Genomic DNA, 23403 nt, shown 5'->3' on the forward strand with positions numbered 1-23403 from the left:
TGCTCAACCTATAAAGTCAAGGGTATGTTAATTACAGGACTAATGATGTCTGAAGAAGGGTACATGTTCAGGTTGGCAGGACATTTACTAATCCGAGGGTCAGCCATGCATTGCAGAGTTTGTTACACCAAATGCCTGCCCATTACTTCCCTTAAGGTTCCCGACACACAGCAGAAGCTGGTTGGGGATGAGGTCAGGGAATGACAGAAAGGGAACTGTCTTACCTGGCTGCTCCATACTCAGGGGGATGCTGATACCTCATCAGTTGCCCCTCTGTTCTCCCTGGCTGGTTCAGACGATGCTCACTATAGTAGTGCCCTGGCTCTTGGGGCTTGCACACTACAGATTGGGGTGGCATGCCCTTGAAGGGATACTCTGGTGGGGGGCCTCGATGTTCCATGCCCTTCAGGCTATGCTGGCTGGGAGGTGGCCCTTGGGCCTTGTAGAAATCACTGGAACTTGTGGGATTCTTGTACAGGTCATTGGGTTGTGGTGGGGAGAGGGGAGCGCTGGTAACAGGCGGATGGGCCTTAACTCCACTGGTAGCCAGTGACATCTGCATGAGTCGTTCACTCAGGGAGCGAACGTGTCCTTGCTTAAGATCTCTGAGTCCTTCATCCTGGTGCATCTTTCCAGGATTGAGCCGCTGAACTGATGGGCGTCCCTCAGTCCTCATCTTCTGGTTGGTCACTCCAGTGACATAGAAGGCAGCTCCGACACTGGCATGCTGTTGGCCCCGAAAATACTGGGACTGGACCTTGGCTTCCTCATAGGTCGGGAGTTCTTCATTATTCTGCATCCGAGGAGACAGCTGTTTCTCCATGATGATGTTTTCTGACTGGATTTCCTGCCCCTGAGGTTCCTGTCGGGCAGCATGAGCCACAAGCTGTTGGTGGTGGTCTTGGGGACTCAGCACATCATTCTGAGGGCCTGGGTTCCCACTGGCACTGGGGAAAGGAGGGCCGTTCCCTGTGGCTTGCTGGTGTATGGCAAGCAGGTTGCGATTCTCATTGGGATTGCCATAGCGAAGCTGCTCTTGTAGCAGACGCTGCAACACTGTGGTTCCTCCACTTGGCTGTTCATCAGAATTTCTCATCTCTATTGCTGGTGGTGCCTTGTGAAGAGAGAGAGAAATTGGGCACCTGGGCTGCCCTTGACCTGGGAAGGGGAAACAGGAAGCTTAACACCCAATTGATGGATAAATCAGTCCTCTAAAGGGGGAGAAAATGAGTATTTGGGGGGGGTGAGGATTTCTCTGCAGAGATCAAGTAGAGAACTGAATCTAGAATTAATCAGTTAATTTGTTGACCACTTTTGGCTCTAGCATTAACATGAGGAGGAACTTGGAGGCATACGAGCCCTCTGTTTCCTCTTTTACTTTTAGCCTGGGTTAAGTATTCACTCTTAACTCCTAAAAGGGCTGGGGAAACCTGAAGCAGTCAAGTGAGGTTGTCAGAGAGTGCAATTTTCCTAGGCCCTTATCAAGTTCATCTCTCTGTATTCTATTGAAATGAAAAATTCAACTCCTAAGGTTATGGCAGCAGGGGCAGGAAATTACCCCATAGGCAGGATCTGTAAAACAGTTCAGCATGTGGAGGGAGCTACAAAATGTCAAATGATAACTAAGATAAATAAAAAGTGATGAGAGAGCTTGGTTGTACCAGATAGAAATGATCTCTGCTTGACGCAAATCTTTTTCTCTGATCTCATAAAACCCTGAAACATTTTTTTTTAAATCCTTTTTTGTATTGTCCATTTTGGATGCTCCTTGGCTTAGTAAGAGAAGAGCTTGGGATAACTGTTATTGACAAAGTTTCTCTTTCAGCCATCCAGGAATAGTCATTGAGCATTTGTTGTTGTTGTTGTTGGGTACGAGGAGTTTAAAGGGGAAGCCCTCTTTCATTTGAAATGTGCCTCTGATAGTAGTATAGTATCCACAAATTCATTAGAAGCTCATTAAAACTTTGGACAGAATCTGTCATGTTAAGTCCTGCAATTTGATACTAAGCTTTAGTAGTGAAAACTTTCACCCCAAGGATCTTAAGTAGTGTTGGAGAATGGACATGATGTCACGCCAAGTCACAGTTAGGTCAACCTGAGCCTCAGGTTCCTAGAGGAGAACTTTGGACTCCTGGCTTCCAGGTCCTGATTTCTATGATATGAAATAGTTTCCAGTGTCTCTGGAAACATGATCCCCTTTGCCTTCAATCTTACAGGGACTGACCCAGAAGATGTGTGTGGTAGCTGGAGAAAGGTCGTCCCCCTTCCTTTTCAACTTTTCTGATTACTGCTACCTGGTTTCTAATTGTTCTATTGAGCAGTTTGACTCCACAGTTAACCTTCCAGAGGCCCCCTTTAAATCCCATTCATCAGATTCTTGGGGGAAGCATATACCAAGGGGCTGAGCAACCTGCCCTTAACTCCCCTTTCCCTCCCTGCTAATGACCCTCAGGGATTCCTGTATTTCAACTGTCAGACTGATATTTTCTATTAGGCTGACAAGTATAACATAAATCTCTCTTGGTGCCTTAAACTGGAAAGATGATTACCAAATTACTTCTCCTCTGTCAAAAGAAAAATAGAAATGGGAGTGTGTATGGTTAAAACAACACCACTCAGAAACCCCTCCTGCAAGGCAGGGAGATCCAGACAGTGAGCTGCCCCAGACTCTAGAGAGCACACCACCCCCTCCCACCCCACACCCACCCCACCCCGTACACACACAGGTTCACACACACACACTGGCACCCACGCACACTGATGGTCCATACCTATTTCTGCTTTCTTTTAGGCTTAAAGCCTTGCTCAGGATAGGGAATTCTTGCTTATGAGCAGCTCCAGAAACCGCAACAGTAGATTCCCTCTGCCCTAACACTCAGGTTCAGGGTAAGCGTCGCCAAGAGTCCAACCACTGGTCACTCTGAAATGGTCAGGAGGGGGAGGGGGAGAAACAAAAATGTCGTTTCTATTTTGCCACCAATGGCCAACAGTTAACCAAACCAGTTCTTCCAAGGGGATGACTTCTCCTCCCGTTTTTTTTTTTTTTTAATTTCTTTGCCTTTTATGTGAGTGGCAGAGTCCATTTCCACAAGGACAAAAGGCAGTCTCACTCTGGTGGCTGTATTCAGGAGGCCAGCCAGTCTCCTGGAGATAGAAATGTGCAAGATGGCTCTGTCATAGCCTCACAGCCCTCAGGAGCTATTGCTCCCATTCTGAGTTGGAATGGTAGTTTAGGTACTAAGTCGTGTCTGACTCTTGTGACACCATGGACTGTAGCCCACAGGCTTCTCTGTCCATAGGATTTTCCAGGCAAGAATACTGGAGTGGGTTGCTATTTCCTTCTCCAGGGGATCTTCCCAACCCAGGGATCGAACCCAGGTCTCCTGCATTGCAGGCAGATTCTTTACCGGCTGAGCAACCATGGAGTTGGAATGGTAGGTGATGACAAAAGCTGTAACTGCCATCACCTTGAGAGTGCGACCTTTAAACTGCTATCAATAGCAGGGGAGGTAAGTGGGGCTCATTGGCCCACATCCCAGAAGGGAAAGCAGTCATCAGAAAGTAGATTTTAGTAAAAAAAGAACACTTGGTGAAGCTCCCGATTAACAGCTACAGGCTCAGAGGGCCAGAAGAAAATCCCAACTTCTTGTCAACCAAGCCATTAAGTATTTGTTGCATCCTGGCTATTCCAGATATTTGCCAGCCTCACGCTAGACACAATGAGGGCTAGAAATGACACACAATATATAGTTCCTGCCCTCACAGAGCTTACAATGTGATCACCAGTCCATCCATTCTTACTCGAGTAGCAAAAGTGATGGCCCTTCTCCACACACAGCAGCAACTCTTCTCTGAGAAGATGGCTCCACTTGCTTTCTCAGTGCCCCAGTGTCTCCACGCAAGGAAACTACTAGACTCACATTATAGAGACTAGATGCAAATGCCCACCAGATATGGATTTGAGAGCCCTCACTTCGAATGACTCCTTTGACCCTCAGCAAAAAGCCCTGCAGGTCCAACCAAAATGGTTATGAAACTGAGGGGTTGAGGTGAGAGGCACATGATCTACATTCCTATTTTCTGCCCTGGACTAGCCATGACTCACTCATATCACTTAAAGGAAAGCCTTTAATCTGCACCAGGGATGCCATCTGAGGAGCAAAGCGATGCAAAGGAAGCACACCCGCGCCCCTGTGCTTTGGGAGCATGTCCAAAACATCCAAGTTGGAAAAAAAAAAAATCTACAAAACCGCACGGTGATTAATTTAACATTATTTCCTTGCAATGTTGCCAAAAATAAAGAGAACAGATATAGAGTGAACAAACACGGATATTTGTCTTTCCATCTTGTCTTGGTCCAATATATAATGCCAATCAAAAAGCAAAATTATGCAAGGTAATTGTTTTAGGGTGTATCCCCTAATTTCAAAAGCAGAGGAACAACTTTTAATTGGAATCAATGCTGGACTGCTAACAGAGCAATGGTAAATAACTGCTGTGTTTCTATTGCCCAACTTTGAACAAAACAGTTGTCTTTTTTTTTTTTTTCAAACGAAACACACAGAAAACAGGGTTTTAAACTTGAGCCCCTGGTGAGAAACCACGACGACTCTTTTCCAGGACTATTTAGATTCTTCATGCTGATTTTGCCTGGCTTGCTCCTAACACCCAGTTCCTCACCAAGAAAACTTATCCAACATCTTGCTCTCTTCCTTCAATTTTGTCCCTTCTCCTCCATATCCTTTTCAAAACCCAAATCACTTTGTGTCAACTAAACAGACTGTCCCTTCCCAGCACCCCGCCCCCTGGCCTTTTTGTTTCTGTTTAAAAGAGGAAAAGAAATCAGTCTAAGAAAAAAGCTTTGCTGATTCCTTTCCAGTTTACCGATTTTTTTCCCCTACAAAACTTATATTCATCTACATGTTCAGAGTCACATAAGAAGGAAAACACTACTCCATTTTTTTATTAGAGAAAAGATAGGAAGATTCCTTGTCTCATGCACAAGAACTAAAATAGTGTGAACTTTGCAAACTTTTATCTGCCCTCAGCTTTAATTGTGCCACTGCCAGGGGTCTGATATCATCTTCAATCAATAAAATAACCTTGTTTCTCCTGTACAGACTGTCCCTGAGGATATTTGATAGGGGAGGAAAGGATTTCCGTGGTTCTCTCTTTAAAAATGCAATTTGAATCTATATATTCAACTCTTTTGTAACAACAACAGGGCAGCAAGGCCCAGCTAAGTTCTCACTGCATTTGCAGTCATCGGCCACTCCCAGTGTACCTGAGAGAGTGAGCCAAAATGAAACCACCAAGGTGTTTCCCAAGCTAAGTCCCAGAAAATCAACGTGGCCAGGACACACCAAATTCCAACCCTTCACATAAATTTTGAAATCTGCCTATAAGATCTTCTTTCTATCCCTTCTACCTCCTCCTCCGATTCTGCCCTCATCCCTCACTCTACCAACCAGGATGAAGAAGCTGAGTCTAGGGAACCTGTTTCTCTGCTAAATCTTGGTCAACTTGTTTCATACCATTTTACTTCCAGCTAAATGGAAGGAAGCCAGTTCAAAGTTTTCCCCATATCTGTGCGCATGTATTTGTGCATAACACACACACAGACACACAACCTCCCACATAAAGATGCCACACAAGCCATTGAATTCTCTCATGTCCTCTCACATTGGTCCATATTGTGGCCTGAAGTGTTCTAGAGAATGCCTTTCCCAAGGGTCTTGAAATGCAAGCTACTAATTTGCTTCCTTTGGCAGGTAAGAAACAATGGTCCCTTTGCAGGTTATCCCTAAAACTTTCAGTGGGTAATGGGCAGGCAGTATAAATATCATGATTAAGAGCCTGGGTCCAGAATCACACTGCCCAAATCCAAATCCTCGATCTATGGTTTACCAACTAACATCACCCATGTCTCTCAGTCTCCCCAAGTCTCAATTTCATCATCTGCAAAATAGGGCTAACGGTGCTCATACCTCATATGGTTGTTATAAAGATTAAGGGAAGTAATCTATGTAAAGTGCTAAGCCCAGAGCCCAGTACATTGTAAAGGCTCAATAAAAGTTAGCTATTACTATTACTATTTCAAAGTGGTCTTTTTCTAGCATAGTACAGTTATTTTATGAAGAAAGTTTTTTTTTTTTAAAAAACCTTTTATTTGCAACTCAAATCTTCTATGCCCACACCCTTAAATAAGTGAAGGCCAGAACTAGAAAGACTCTTGGAAGACCATCTGGAAGTCTAACCCTCTCTTTCTAAAGATGAAGATGTCAGAGCTTAAAAGTGATCAGAGCCAGGGCCAGAATGCAGGTTTTATTATTCCTAGGGTAACAGCACTTCCACTACAATATATGGGCTTCCCAGGTGGTGCTAGTGGTAAAGAATCTGCCTACCAATGCAGGAGACACTAAGAGAGGCTTGATCCCGGGTCAGGAAGATCCCCTGGAGAAGGAAATGGCAACCCACTCCAGGATTCTTGCCCGGAGAATCCCTTGGACAGAGGAGCCTGGCGGGCTACAGTCCATAGGGTCACAAAGAGTTGGACATGACTGAAGTGACTTAGCATGCACATTCGCACTACAATATATTATGTAGTATATTAGCTTGTTCATTGAAGATTCTTAATAAATATTCATTAAATTGAATTGACTCTGGTTTTAAGAGATTATAAATCTGGCTTAATGCTACCATCAATTTTCCAAGTCCACTGGAAGTAAAATGTTAACAGGAGGAGGTAAAATTCAAAGACATAAGAGGGATATGTTTAGCCAGAGGTATGGCAGAAGGACCTGGCAAAATCTCTCCTCTTTAGGCCATGATATGCAGGTAGGTTGGAGAGTAATAGGAATCTCCACTGATCAATATTTCCAGGCCTCTGTTTCAGGTCTTGTCAACATCGTACCAACTTGGTACTTACTGTGGCTTAAGTCTAGCACTAGTTTAAGAACAGGTTATGAGTTGGGCCCACCTCTTTGCTCCTATCTCTACTTCTATCTAGATTAGGTTGGAAAATTATTTTAAGAATCACAGTGGGTCCTTGGCATTTCCAAATCTTAGGATCAGTGTCAGTTAACTGTTTCTCAAATGGTAACTCAAGGCATGGTCAATTTGGTAGCAGTTTTACTCTTCCGGATTCTAAAACAGTCAACTTGAACAAGGTAATCGTCAACAAAGGTGATTAACCCTAAAGAGTACATGAGCAGTGAAACACTAACAAGGAGAATCCTGAGGCTACCACCCTCCACTCCCCTCCACACAGACCCATTCCAAGGGAAGAATAGATCACACCGTCACATCCCATTTCTTCTTGCCTCAGAAAAAGTATAAGCGGTCCATGGAATCAGATTGAGCATAAACTGAGAAAAGGTTAAGAATATACCTGAAACTTGCCAGCGTTACCAATCTCCTGTTTTCAGCGGCATACTACCCATTTTTATTTTACAAGTATAATAATATAAGCACAATATGCAAATACTGATAACAAAGAGAAAAAAAAAACCACTCATAATCCCAGCACCTCAGCCCAAGCATTGTTAGCATTATAAAATATTATCTGTAGTTTATTTCTATGTGTTTTTGTATTTTTCACAAAGCAAAGAAATATTAACATAGGTATCATTTTGGCTCCTCCATTTCACTTAATCATGAGCACTTTTTCTATGTTGTGGCATAGACCTCTTAACAAACAATTCAATGTCCATTAAATGAGTGCACCGAGATTCCCTAATCCATTCTCCAATTATTAAGAGATTTAAATTATTTTTCACTTTCTGCTAAATAATGTGACAAGATCATCTTTGTGATTTAGCCTTTTTTCAATATTTTGGATTGTTCCCTAATAATAGAGTCCCAGAAGTGAAATTAATGGGTCAAGGAACATGAATGTTTTCAGACAACTCACCAAAAAAAAAATAAATAAATAAAACTAACAAAACACCAAAGCCCCATGAAATCTCTCCTTCATTTAATGAAAAGTTCTTCTGCTCCCATTTTTCCACCAGGGCAGAGCAGGACTCCTGGGAGGGAAAGAAGCCAGTGTAGTATCCTAGTGGCTTGCGAAATGGCAGAGTGGAATGTGGGTTCCCCTGTGAATCCAGCTTGCACACACTTGCCCCAAATTGCCACTCAGCCAAGAAGCTAATTAGTAAAAGCATCAGGTGGGTGAGAACAGGTTCATGGCCTGTAATGGCTTATATCATGTTTCATTTTTGCCCTTGGAAAGATCTGACAGCTCAAAAACATTCAGTTCCAGTGACCCAACATGGTACATTCTGAGAAATAAATCTGTTAATTTTCAGAACCAATCTTCAATATATTTTAAAGGCTATTTTGCTATATAGAAATAAGTGCACATGACCAATGAGTCTGTGTATGTATCTCTATTTTCAACCACAGTTTTGAGGCACATTTAAGGTCAGTCTTGTTTAATATTATATGAGTAAGTGGCACCTGTCTTACATGGTCAATGTGTTATAGACGGAGGTTTATTTGCAGATCCAACCATAAAAGTCATCCAGTCTTAAGACAGAAAAGGCAACAGGACAGAGATGCCCCTGGCTTAGCAAAAGCAGACACAGCAAGCATTTCTTTCTGGGCTGCTCAGTCAGAGCTTTCAGACGACGGCAGTTCCTCTCTCTCCATCTTCTCCTTGAAGAATTTTCCCAATCCATCTCCATCTTCCCCTTGCCCCCAACTCTGCTCAATGTGGAAAATTAATTCTCTCTTCTCAGTCTCCTCGCTGGACTTTGGACACATCTCTATTAGAATACTTATTGCACCATATTTTCCACAAACATTTATTGAGCACTTACTATAGCCAGCTTCCCCCCTGGCTCAGCTGGTAAAGAATCTACCTGCAATGCGGAGACCTGGTTTCGATCCCTGGGTTGGGAAGATCCCTTGGAGAAGGGAAGGGTTACCCACTCCAGTATCATGGCCTGGGGAATTCCATGGAATGTATAGTCCATGGAGTCGCAAAGAGTCGGACACAACTGAGCAACTTTCACTTTCTTTCACTTTACTACAGCCAGGCACTGAATAGGCCCTGCTGCTGCTAAGCCACGTCAGTCATGTCCGACTCTGTGCGACCCCGTAGACGGCAGTGCACCAGGCTCCCATCCCTGGGATTTTCCAGGCAAGAATACTGGAGTGGGTTGCCATTTCCTTCTCCAGTGCATGAAAGTGAAAAGTGAAAGTGAAGTTGCTCAGTCATGTCTGACTCTTTGCAATCCCATGGACTGCAGCCTACCAGGCTCCTCCGTCCATGGGATTTCCCAGGCAAGAGTACTGGAGTGAGTTGCCATTGCCTTCTCCAGAATAGGCCCTAGAATGGATTAAAAAAAAAAAAGAAGAAAGTAATATGGAGTCTAGTCCTCAAGGAGTTCCCAGTCAAGCAGAGGGGGCACAATTCAATGGGAAACCAGAGGTCTGAGCAGATAGCTCAGGCAATGCAAAGGATGCTGCAAAAAAAGAAAACTCTGGGCCACCTGAGCAAAACTTCCTACAGGGAAAAATCCCATGAGCTGAGTAGGAGAGGTAGAATCTGATAACCAATGTTGGGGAAGTTGAAAAAGGAGGAGTCAAAAATAGGTTGATATATATCTTCCAGAGTCATTAGCATATGGTAAAAGCTAAGGTCAAAGAGTGGGCTGGATCATATAGAATAGGAGCAGAACAGAACAAGGATGAAGCTAAGGATAGACTTCTCAAAAAAGTGATCATTAAAGAGTCAGGTGCTTTGCAAATGTGAGAGTGAGAGAGAAATTCCCTTATGTACTGAATGGCTTTTCCCCCATATACCTTTAATCGAGACCTGACACTGCTCCAGGGTCAGAAGTCCCCACTTGCAATGCAGAGAGAAGAAAGTTCATTCTTATTCTTTTATGCTTCCAAGTATCCAGGTTGAAGTGAAGTGAAAATGTTACCCTCAGTCATGTCTGACTCTTTGCGACCCCATGGACTGTATCCCACCAGGCTCCTCTGTCCATGGAAGTCTCCAGCCAAGAATACTAGAGTGGGTAGCCATTCCCTACTCCAAGGATCTTCCCAACCCAGGGATGGAACCCAGGTCACCTGCATTGCAGACAGATTCTTTATCACCTGAGCCATCAGTGAAGCCCCAGTAGAAATCATTATGATAGGCTGAGCCAGAAATGGAAATTGTGATCTTAGAGGGCATGGGCTGAGTGCATGATTTCCTCTGTATACTTCCCAACACCTAAAACATTAGGTGCTTAATAACTGCCTATTGAGTAAATAACTTTCCAAAGACTCTGCTAGAGGCAACAGAAAGAGATGAAAAGGAATGAAAGACACAATAGCGATAACAATAATACTCTTACCTTAAGTTTCTCAGCCTTTCTTCTAAGGAGACAGAAGCTTTCACTTCTGTTATCTTATTTGTCCTTCTCCACAGCTCTGTAAGGAAATAAAGCCTGATATAATTAATTCCATTTTATTAACAGGAGAAGCTTAAGTCCAGGACAGATAGTTTTTGATAATTAATTTGACCAAGGTTTCACTCTGACTTACTCGTGGGGCCAGGATCAGAACCCAAGTCTTGTGACTTCCTGCCCCATGCTGTGTGACTAGACACAAACTTCTACAGAACTCTCCAATTATTAAGACAACAGTTCCCAGGAGAAATTCATCAGGAAAGCAAATTCCTCTGGGACTTCAACAGTCTCTTGAGCAAGCCAGTGCACTGCACCTATAAGAAAATATCTAAGACGTTTCCCCATACCAACACTGCAATGGCTCAATGTAATCATTCACAGCGGTGCTTTGCTAACATAATCAGGAGCTCTCCGTTTTGTTGAACCCGTTTTGAAGGGAGCTCCATTTGCCTTCAGTCTGGTTTTTCTGTCTGAGTGGGGCTCAGGTGCTGACTACAGGTGTGGCACCCAGCAGGTGCATGGACAGAAGCCAGCATTTCGTATCTTCATACCAAAGGGCCTGAGTCACTCCCCAAAGGCAGCCGCTTCTCCTCCCTCTGATTTGCAAGCCCCAGGAACCTGTCTTCACTGAGTTGCTACTGAAAAACAAAATTCTAGACCCTGATTTCTCAGGAAGGGCTAAGGTGGAATCAATTAAACTACAAATCAGATAACCCAGCCAATGTCCCCACTTACTCTCAGATAACCCAGCCAATGTCCCCACTTATTCTCAGATAACCCAGCCAATGTCCCCACTTACTCTTCGAAACTGGTGCAGGCACAGGTCATATAGCATCAGGGAATATATGTACAAAATGACTGTCCCCTACTAGTTACAAGGGAAAGGAGGACCACAGCAGACCCTTATTACATATTTATTTAACTACAGGACACTTATTCTATTGCAAATGGCCTTCAACCCTCAGAAGCAAGGATTCATTTCCCTAAATAAGATGGAGTACAGTAGAAAGAACATGCTAGAAATTCTGCACTCCAATTCCCATCATAACCACTCTACTTCAGGCTGCCATGGGAGAACCACTTAGCAAACTCACAAAAAGTACCAGGTCGGAAAAGTCATCACAGTGTCCTAATGGAAGCCAAGCTGAGAGCCTGAGGCAGACAAAATGTTCTAGGGAGTAAGGGGGGGCGGTCATCAAATTTTTCTTAGCTCCAAAATTTTTTTTTTCTAAGAAAGCAATTTGCCTCCACCAAACACACACACACACACACACACACACACACACACACACACACACACACACACAGCAAAGAGAAACTAATTGTAGGAGAAAAGAACGCAAATGTTACCTTAATAAAATGGTTTATTGGCATTTGTTGTATTTCTCCAATTCATATGGGAAACTCAAACTAATAAGCTTTGGTTTACAGCCCATGATCCACAAAGTAAAACTGGCTACTAAACTAAAATGTGATCACTGTATATAAACAGAGTGAAAGAAAAATCTGAACTGAAAACCTAAATGTAATAAAGAGGAAATTAGATTTCTTCAAAATAGGCAATCTAAATAATTTTCGCCATCTGTGATTTTCATCTTTGCTATCAAATGGAAAATAATGTCATTAATTCAATGCAAATTCATGCCCCTTGAAAACAACCAAAATGAGTAAGTGATGTACTAATTAGCTTCCTAATGGGGAAGGTTTTAATTGAACCATTCTATAACAACCTTCATCAAAGTTTCCAGGGCAACTTCATAAAAGGATGTCAAACCTGGCCCATATTTTTATCCCCTTAAAAATAATTCTCAATGCACAGAAACACAGAAAGCTTATTTCTCTTCAATGCTGTTAACACTCAGGCCACTACATTTTCTGATGTCAGCAATCTCCTTCCCACAAATATTCCAAGTATGCACCACCGTCATTCTCCTTTCAATTATGTGGTTTCTCTGCTCCTTTACTGATTGAGTCCAGGCCTCTCGGATAATGAGAAGCATGTGCAGGGAAAATATGCTCTTAAAAAACACATACATCAGTTTCATCTGCATTATGAGTGGGGGGAGGCGATCATTTGTCCATATCAAAAGGATCAAAATTTGAAGTATACTACAGGATATATAAAGGGAAAAAATAAAGATCAGCATCAATGCCTAAAGTTGGGAGGCAGTTATTGTGATGTGAAGCAACATCAATAAGGATAAAGAGGACTCCCCCAATCCACCCTTTCTAGCTTGGCCACATTTATATTTAATGTTATCTTAATGTTGCTTTGGGGGGTATTTAAGTTCTGACATACACATGGAAATGAGCCACGAATTGTACAGCAAGCATAAATATTCCATCATTAATAAAAACCAGCTGTGTATAAAATACTACAATGGCTGGGTTTCAGTTACTGGCTATCATCAGTATGTGTCACAAACAAATATTACTCAAAACTTTCTCCCTTAAAACACACACACACACATCCACACACAGAGATACATGCAGAAAATTTCTTTACTCTTTCATTTTTTGTAAGAACTTTGAAGAACTCAATGATCTCCATGGCACATTCCAACTAATGTCTCTCTTTTTGCAGCTATTTTTCACCACCCCAGCAGATGCTGGAGTCCTCTGATTAGAACCTCAACTTATCATATAAATGACAATGTTGTAATTTTTTTTATAAAAGTCAAGAGGACGAATAATACAAATGTTGGGACAATCAATTACAGTCAGTACAGCAATTGAGGCACCAAAGGGTTCTGGATGTTATAAAAGAGAAAAAGCTCATTAAAAGTGAACACCTGCTCAGGACCCTATAATAAGCCTGCTCGGCCATCATGCAGACACCTTTCATCCAATGACCTCAAAGCATGTGCCCAATATGAAGCATGCCTAAACACCTCTGTGAAATATTAATATCCTTGCTTCCCAGAAGGGTAACTGAAGCTCAGAGCAGCTAATTCATTTACCCTTGGTCACATGGCAAGTCAAAGGGTTGGGCAGAGAAACCCAGAGCCTGGCTTCAAGTCATGCAGTCTAATGATATTTCATGAGTTGGGGCAATAGTGAAAGTGACTTAACAAATGTCAAGGGCAGCCTACAGAGTTTTTTTTTTTTTTTTTCTTAAGCAGATTTTCAAAAATTGTCTTAGGAGATGTTAGCAGATACATCCATCTGCATTTTTCCCATGAACACATATCATTAAAAAAGTTCCTATATTTGACTTGGTACTTTCTGATTACTAAAAACTCATACTTCACTTTCCTATTCTGGTTAAATGAAATTTAATCTAATTTATGAAGAGCCTATCAAAGGAAAATTAAAGGACCATGTAACTGAACTGTCACTGTATAGTAAAGCCTCAAACGAAGAATCTCTTATGTGTGGGTCATCCTGCTTACTCCCTATGTCTTTTATTTAATTATCTAAAGCCCTTAGTTCCCTTACTATTATTTATTCTAGTTTAATATTGATTTCAAAGCTATTAAAAATTTTGTGTTCTCTTGCTTTTTCTTTCTTGTTTGGGAGATTTCATAGTATACCCATATTTGTACTCTCCTAAAGGGATACCATGATACAGTGACTTAAGAATCATTGCTAATGATTTAGACAAAGTAAACAGTGAACTCTAGTTTTCCTTTTGCTTAAAAAGAATGGGAGAAGGGTAATAGGATATCAAGGGAGTACACTTAAAAGCCTTGCTAGATACATGAACACCCTATATTACAGAAATGGATTAGGGATTACTTATTAAATCTGTTAGTTTCTCCTGGCATTTGATTCCTCACATATACTCAGATTCTGACTTCATTCCTCCACATAGATTTACAAAGCTAAGTCTTAGGTGGGCTCTTTTTCAAAATTTAAAAGCAACAGTGTACACTTCTAGGACTCTCACTCGGTAAAATTCATATTAGCACAGAAACAAGGACTTGAAAGGAACTACAAAAAGTGAAAGCAGGTGATCTGTTAGGATGTTGGGATTCTTGATGAAGTTTTGGGCAGGGTCTTAGCTTTTTAATTTGATACCGTTGCTAAAATACAAAACACAATGCATTTATATCAATATATTGATTATTGATATATTGATATTGATATATATATTGATTAGGCGTTTTTCTTAATATATCCATGTGACTACATGATTGTATTTCTAACAACTGCTGCACCTCATTTAGTAGGAATCATTCACATTCACATCAGAAATCGAGGCCTAATTAGAGAACCCTAAACTTTTGATAACCGGTTCTCAAAATCACCCTGTCTGATCCCCCACAATTTAAAGAGGAGGGTGGCAAACTTAGAGTTGGGCTCAGAACCAAGTCCCACTCACCAACAGGCTCACAAGGAAAACTTATTGTGCATTTTTTAAATTTAAAATGGCATCAGTTGCTATTATTTTTGTCAGCCTTACTAGATACATGAACAGACTACCAGAAAAAAAATTTCCGAATCCTTGGGTTATTCAAATACAACAACTGGAATTTAAATCTTCTACCTATACGGGATAGAGGCCCATTCAGACTTCTCAAAATCCACGAAGTCTGATATTGTTTCAGAAAAGTCATACTAGCTTTCTTCTATGAGTGGATATATGCTGAGGCTAAATGTGGCCAGCATTGTTACAAGTCAGGATGATTTAGACAATTAACTCCATGCCATGTAACAAAAAAAATTCCAAGACCAAATAATGGCCTCGCTTATTCAAGCAATAATCATTACAACAAAATTCTAAAGCTTTTATGCAATAAATATGCTTCTGAGCAGTCTCAGAGTGAATTTTTACATATCAAGTCATAGTTCAAAGACACTAACTAGGAAAGCTAGTTCTTTCAAAGAAAACGGTAGTGGATTCTTTTATAAAACAAAATGACCTCCTATTTTCCTTTCTTTTTCCTTTTTGCTTTCCTAGTTCAGATTTCGTGTATGGAAGGGGAGATGGCCCTCCTTTCTCTGTTTTAAAAGGGGTCAGAAGCCCACCATGGAGAGAAGAGTAATGCCATATGGGCAGCTTGTTTAATGCCCCCCTTAGTTCTTGGGACCAAATTCTAACCTTTGACTTAGGGGTGGGACCCTAGATTTTGGACCAAAGTCCACAAAACGAAGCAAAGGACGAAGAAGTAAGCAAGACTAAAGACAACACGTCATAGTAAACCAGCAACAAAAATTCCTGGGGACAGGAAATCAATGGAGCACAATTCTAAACAAATTGGTTTAGTCCCAAGCTAATTAAGTTGTCAAGCAGATCCCCAAACCCCCTGAATCCATGAGGGAAAGAGGTGATGTAATAGGAGATTTGGAACATTTACCCATTTACCATCCTAAAAGGCTCAGCTACGACCACACACACCTCTCTCCACTCCTTTCAGTAGGTTTAAGCTGGGCTTAATGGGTGCAAAGGACAATTTCTTCCAGACAGACCCTAAGAATAAACTGTTCTCATGCATTCCAAATGCTCAGTCTCCATGGAAGGGGCTACCTGGTCACAAACATTTCTCAAGAGGGACTATATCATCAACACTTCCTCACTGGTAACACCCCCACCCCAACAAAACAAAACAATTTCTAGCCATCCTGAGAACTTTGGGGCACTTTGGTGGGAGAAAGGAAAAGAACCCTTAAGAAGGGAGTAGGAGAGTGTGAGAAACAACTCTTGTCCCCAAAATGGAAAAAAGGCCTTAAAAAAGCTGATCAAAGGACGAAAAGGGGGATGGGGAGAAGGGCTGCTTAATTACAAAGACACCCTTTTAAAGAAGGCACAGGCCCTGGGAGAGGGCTCTTAGGAGAGGCACAGAAGCAGATGTACCCACTTAGAATTCTGGCACTCAACGGAACCTCAAGGTCATAGCATCCATCCCTCTGCTTTCTGAATAGGACTGTTCCTAAGGCATTCTAGAAAGAGACTGATTCCGTCTTTACAAAACTTCATAAAAAGCAACTCCACAAAACACCTTGGTAATGCATTAGTCTAATAAATCCTACTTCATAAACCAGAAATGAGATTTCAATTTCCAAATCCAAAACAGTATTGAATGTGAATTTTTAAATTCCCTAAAATCTTTTACATAGGTGAACAGATCTTTCAAGCAAAAGTTATTTTACATATAAGCATGGTTAGAGATTTACTTCATATCTAGACCATGAAAGTAAGAAAAAGTGCTTTCAATTTTACAGAGCCACAGACTCTTCCAAAGAAAGAAGTATCTTAAAATGAAGTATGATGTAGTGCCAGAAAGTGTCTGTAAATGACACTGGATAAACCCATACAGAATAGCTGGAACCTGAGTTATCATCTGTAAATAGATGCAAGTACTCTACAACCACCTGGCTATTAAAATGTCCCAGGCCAGTTACAAAATGTAGTTTCGTCAGGCCAACTTTTCCTTCTCAGTTGATCTGAAATATGATAGCCTTTAAAATTGTCACCCTGTAGCATTCCTTCCCTCCTTCCTGCTTTCTTTTCCCCCATTGAAATCAACTAATTAAATCAGGTAAAAATATAAGAAAATAATTTGTTCCCCAATAAGCAATGTGTTGCAGACATCTTGGTAATTGGTCTTTGAACACCACCATTCTTATAAGTTTGCCATGTTTGCTAGATTGGAGGTTAGGTGGGAGATGGGTGAAGATTTATCTAGCATCCAAAATGGTATTTCAAACTATTCTTAGCTACTAAATGAGGGTGCTGAAAGGTCTAACTCAGAAAGCTTCACAAAGGCTGTTCGGAGGAAGGACTTTTCACAAAGCCTAGTTCAAGGACACTTAAATACCCTTAGCCCCACATTAGGGAAGATTATGGTGACTAATTATCTTCCTTTCTGAATGGGAGAAGAGGGTTATATTTTTTAAAAGCTTTAATCTGCCTCCCAATTTCCACTCTTCATGGGGGTGGGGGAGGACAGCGAAGAGGAAGGAAAACTAAATCAGATACTCCAAGGTGTCAGAAAATCCCTTCTAAAATACATGTTAGAGATTGGAAATGCCATTTCTCACAAACTGTCCTTTCCTCTCTCATTTAATCGTATGTAGTCCTTTACTGCAAATTATTATTAAATTATTACTAGCAGCAATTAACCAGGGATTGCTCAGTCTACAAAGACTGTCACTTTGTCTCTCACTTTTCTTCTCTTCATTGGCTTACCCTGATAAAGCTGTTCTGCTGCTGAAGCATCTGTGTACAGCGACCCAGCCTTGGGACCCTCAAGATACCTGGCATGATCAGGCAAAACTAATTACTAACATCCATAACGCAAATAAGGGGCAACCCTTTCTTCATGACCACACACACACCTATACCTAAAAGAGTACAGCACTGTAGATTACTCCTCCAGGCTAAGATTTCAAGAATTCACAGCCCCGGGAAGAGGAGTGTGAGCTCCCACCCAACCCCAAGCATTTAGGAAAAATGCATCTAACAATCTGAGATAAACCCAGACATTCCAGATGATCTAAACGTAGACTTCAAGTTCCCTCTGCTCTTTAGTTCCTTTTGTGTTTAATTACCTAGAGACCTACAAGGACCCCAGAAGGCAAGAAAGTAAAAGTGCCATCAAATAGTGGTACCCATTCGCATCTCTGTAGGACGGGAAAAGGAGCGGCACACTCTTTAACCTATTTAACTTATTGCACATCCCGGAAAACTTGTGGCCAGCTGCAAAGAAGTAGAACACAGGCATCCCCACGCAAATCTAGATCGACTCACTCACGCTGAGGTTATGATCAAGTTCACGCCACCACGGATTCCTGCCCCAATTTCCCCGCGAAAAGTAACCACGCGTCTCCTACCCCTGAAGGAAACGAAGACAAGGTGACGACTCTGCTCGCGCAAGTGGCTTCGGTCCCGGGCCAGAGGCCAGGGGTAGGCAGGAGGGAAGCCCCAGCTCCCGGCTGCTCCCCTCCTCACCGCTCCGTCCGGTCTCTCCTTGGTGGCAGTGGACAGGCAGGATACCGGGCCGGAGGGTGGAGCAGCGGATGGTCGGAGGCGAGACAGACTGGAGGTGGGGGTGGAGGGGGCGCTGAGAACTAAGAGAAGATGAGGCGAAAGGGAGCGGAGATGGAGGAATAAATCAGGGGGTCTACCAGCTTAGGCAGCTAGAAAGCTCCTCAGAAGGAAGGGGCGTGACTGCGATGAAGGCAGCTCCTGGGCAAAGGAGCTAGGAGCTAGGGGAGGGGGACGAACGGGTGGCTTTTCTTCTTGCGGTGAGCGGCTAGGACCGCCCAGAAGCCGGGGCGATGGGGGTGGGCGGGGAGCTGGGTGGACTAGGCAGTGGGGCGGAGAAGAGGGCGGGGAAAGAAGGGGGGGAGTCGGCCAGGACCCCGGGCTGGGGGGGGGGGGCGGAAGAGGGGCGGGGCTAGGGGGGCGGGGAAGTTCAAACAATTGAACGCCCGGGTCCGATAGCTCCGACGAAAGTGGGGACGCTCGCTGTGGTAGCCCACGAACGTGGCACGATTCGGTTATAGTAGCCCCGAGTCTACGCAAAGACTGGCTGGGGAGGAAGGAAAAGACTTGTGCAAAGACTCCAAAAATAGTGTGCGGCAACAGCGGAGCGGAGTCGCGTGGGAGAGCTAGTGCCACTCCCCGCCCCATAGCGGGAGGAAGAAAAACAAATAACAGAAATGCTGAAAAGCAGCTTCTCGAGAAGCTTGCTTAAAATAATTCAGGAAGGAGCAGCGATCCTTCGTTTTCCTTCCCCTCTTGCTTCCTATGACCAGGAGGCCCCCACCCAGGTCACAGCTCCGCGAGACACCCTCCTTTCTTCCTCCACTCCCCTAGCCACCCCTTTCCTCCCCGCCGCCACTCTGCGTTCCCGCCCCCTCCCGGCGGCGGGCCGCGCTGGCAACTGGGGTGGCGTGGGCGGTGCTCTGCCGAGTCTCCGCCTCCTGGGCGGGCTGAGAAGGCCGGTCTGGGCGGGGCCGGCCTAGAGGAATAAATCCCGCCCCACCAGTCTTTGACGGCTACCGGTTGGCGAATCCTGGCCCAAGATTCTCTTATGATTGGTCACTTGCGTCGTCGCTCGGATTCTTTGGTCCCACCCGCCCTCAAATTAATAAAACTAAACAAGAGGCTATTGTCTTGCTCTCGGTTCTCTCGCAGCTACTGCCGAGAAAAGAAAGATGAGACGCCTTGGTTTTTTCTGTCTCCTAAGAGAGTACGACAATGTGTCGGCTGGATCCGGTACACCTTCCCGGCCCTCCGGGAATAGGTAACTTTTTTCCCTCTTAATTCATTAGGCCCAGAGGGGGGAAAAAAGTATGAGAAGTCTCAATGTGGTGTTCACATTTCCCGGCTGCGAAAAAATTGGTATTGCTTGAAAACACAGCCTGGTTGAGAACAGCTTCCTGAGACACTGGAAAATCAACCATTTTAAGCCGGGAAAGGAAAGCACAAAGAAATAGCAGGAAAGATGAAATTCGGAACTAAAGGAAGAACTCCTTCAGACTCAAGCACTCAGTAGCTAGTTGTGCGACGACTTCGGTTAAGTTCCTTAATTTTTTCCTATCTGTAAATAAAGGCTATGAGACATGTCCTGTTAACCTAATGGCACTGGTATATGAAAAATAAAACGAATTGTATGTGAAAACTGTAAATCACAAGGCACTCCACACGTGTATATGTTCCTACTTGTTTCTGTCACACGTGGAGATTCTCCACATGTGTTTGGGAATCGTATTCAGCTCATATGTTTTAAGCATTTATAGCCAAGGTGTGTAGGTTTTGTGGCTTTTTTTTTTCTTGTTTTTAAATTTATTTTTAATGGGAAAATTGCTTTACAGTGCTTTGTTGGTTTCTGCCATACAACAATGCAGATCAGCCATAGTTATACATATATCACCTCCCTGTGGCTTTATTTTTTTGAAAGTCAGCTCTTTTCCTACAGTTTTCAGGGTGAATATGAAAGTGGCTCCCTGCAGTTAACATAATAAATTACTACTTAATCTAACCAGGGTAGGTGAGATTTCTTTTTTAAACAGTTCTGCAGTGGCGCCATGACCTAAAGTCTATTGTGATGCTGGTACTAAAAGAGGAAATCATACTGTGTATCTCTGAAGAAAACTTAAGAAAACAAATGTGAGGGAACATTTACCATGGAAACCACCATTCTCTACAGATCCGTATTTCCTAGAAAATACTACGAGGAGGAAGTTAGTCTAAATGTAAGGCCTTGACAATACTGAGCTATTACAAAGAACTCATGCCAGTGAGAAAATGACACCCAATTCAAGCCTGCCTAATGGGAACCTTCTGAGGTGCCATGGACCAATATGCAAGAGAAAGTGTGCTCCAAGGAAATACCATCTCACCATGAACAGGGTCCCAGGCCTGTAACCAGGTACAGAAAAATTGTGAGGTACCCTCAATGTGCAGAGGGTTCTGCTAGAGCTGCTGAAAGATTCAGAAGCAAGCACAGGGGCAACAATGGTTTCTTGGTATGATTCGGTTTATGTGTGGTAAAGTTATTTAGGTGATTTTTTCCTGGGAAAGGTGAGATTTTGAGTGTTCAAGACGTGGAGACATCTGGTTTGTGAAGCAAAGGAAGATTATTCCAGCCTTGCTTGGAGGGTGGACAACAGAGCTAGATAGGGTGGGTATATGCTGCAGACAACTGCTGATCATAATGGTAGTGGGATACTTGCTAAAATTAACAATGCTGTTAAAGTGGGAAAAGTGCACATGGTAAAAGGAAAACAATGCTGAAAGCAGGACCATAAAGGGTTCCTCTCTAGCTCTGTTCTCAGTAGTCCCTTTCTCTCCGTACCTAGGTATAATCTTCAAAATATATTATTTGCACACACACACATTTTGCATTTCTTTACTCAGTAATGTCTCTTAAATATCCTTCCATATCAGGGTAACTTCCTTTACCTCATTCTTTTTAATGACTGTTCAGTGTTCCATTGCTTGGATCTGCCAAAATTCCTTTACTCATGCCCCTCTTGAGAGGTGGTTTAGGCCATTATGGAAAATACTGGAAAACAAACCCTGGTAGCAAAGGCCTAGTGACTGTTTGCAGAATGCCTGACCCCAGGCTTGAAGTTGTCCTTCAAAGATTTTTCCAAACCTGCCTTCCTCACAGCTACTGGGGCCTTCATACAGTGGAAACTCCTCAAACACTTAATTTCTTTAACACTCCCCATCTCAAATCCTACCTTGGGCATTACTGATCTCCTCTGATTTTGAATTTTTATGTGGTAGAACAGAGCACAGCTCTGAATCTCATGGTGGATCCAGGCCCTGTGTGAGTCACTTTCTTAGCCTGTGGCTAATAACAGGTTTTTCACTACCTCCTCTTCCACCCAAGTCTTCTAAGCGTCTTAGGTGTTCCTTCTGTCCTGCCATGCAAGACTTCCTTCTGTTTTCACCCTGAAAACCCTTCAGTTTGTTTAAACTGAGTTTCAATGTAAAGCTATGCTTTGCCTGCTCTACTTAAAAGGAAGGGGGGAGGGGGGCAAACATCAACAAACATTGATAGAGCCGCTTTTATGGACAAGACTGAAAAAACAAAGAGGGATGAGACTTGGCTCCTGCCTTCAAGGGTATATACAGAAAAAGACAACTAACAAGCATATGATAAGTGCTAAATGAGTGGGATTGACAGTAAAAGCTGTAGAAGTTGAGAGCAGGGAGCGAAAACTAGTTCCAGAGAGCGAGTTTACATAGCCAAGTTTGCCACACACGTTTAACTAATCCCTGGAGCATCCCTGTGTCTTCATATCCTGACTATATAGAGAAGCCTCTGGGGGATACCAAAAGAATTAACCACTAACTGTAGAACACCTGTGTAAAGACACAGGCTTGCCTGAGTACATGAACAATCTCCACATATTGATAATAGATGTAACGAACATTTTAAGCTTAGAAGTCAAAAATCTCCATCTCAAACTACCTGTCCTATTTGACACTTTTTTTTTCTTCAATAAAATGCAAGTCTTTCTTTAAAATGCAATAAAAATTGGTAGTTTCCTGGTGGTCTAGTGATTAGGACTCACCATGGCCTAGGTTCAATCCCTGGTCATGGAACTAAAATCCTGGAAGCTATGGGATGCAGTGCCCCCCCCAAACACAGTAAAAATCAATGTCAATGTGCTTCTTTGGCCACCTGATGTGAAGAGACAACTCATTAGAAAAGACCCTGATCCTGGGAAAGATTGAAGGCAAAAGGAAAAGAGGGCAGCAGAGGATGAAATGGTTAGATAGCATCACTGACTCAATGGACATGAGTTTTGAGCAAACTCCGGGAGATAGTGAAGGACAGCGAAGCCTGGCATGCTGCAGTCCATAGGGTCGCAAAGAGCGAGACATGACTTGGCAACTGAGCAACAGCCACACGTGCAAGAAAAAAGCAATTAAAAAATCAAAGTCTCCCTTTAAAATATTACACTAAGCCAAAGAAGCCAGATACAAAAGGACAAATATTGTGTGATTCTGCTCATCCGAGGTACCTAGGATAGGCACTGTTCACAGGACACAGAAAATAGCAGAGTGGCTTCAGGGACTGAGAGGAGGAAGAAATGGAGTTATTGCTTAATGAGCACAGTTTCTCTTTGGAATGATAAAAAAAAATTCTGGAACAAGATAGTGGTGATGGTTGTATAACATTGTGCATGTATTTAATGCTACTTAAAAATAGTTAACATGGTAAATTTTATGTTGTATATATTTTCCCAAGATAAAAACAATTAAGATACCAACCCTCAGGCTCAGTGTCAGGAGACAAAGCCAATGATGGAGGCTGCCAAGAAGAAAGGCAGGACCCCTCTAAAGGGGGCAGCTAGGTCATCACCAGGGGAAAAGCAGGCCCAATTTGGCCAGGACTTCTGATTTTTCAAGAGAAAGCATAAGTCAAAGGTTTCAGTGTAAAGCCTCCTGGTTTTTAATTTTGGCAACTACCGGATATTTTAATGAAAAAAGTCTGCCCTTTGCACACAATATTTTCCCCAATGTATGGGAAAAGTAGGAAGGAGAATGTGGTGTATAGTGTATTCCTCGATCCCTGGCTAGGTTCTT

At 42.8% G+C, this 23403-nt stretch overlaps 1 pseudogene; it reads right to left on the minus strand.

The window, feature by feature from the left end:
- Window positions 1-224: 224 nt before the first annotated feature.
- On the minus strand, window positions 225-17656 carry LOC108635288 (annotated as a pseudogene).
- Window positions 17657-23403: the final 5747 nt, after the last annotated feature.

The sequence above is a fragment of the Capra hircus genome, unplaced genomic scaffold, assembly GCF_001704415.2.
Source record: "Capra hircus breed San Clemente unplaced genomic scaffold, ASM170441v1, whole genome shotgun sequence".
Classification (NCBI taxonomy): Eukaryota; Metazoa; Chordata; class Mammalia; order Artiodactyla; family Bovidae; genus Capra; species Capra hircus.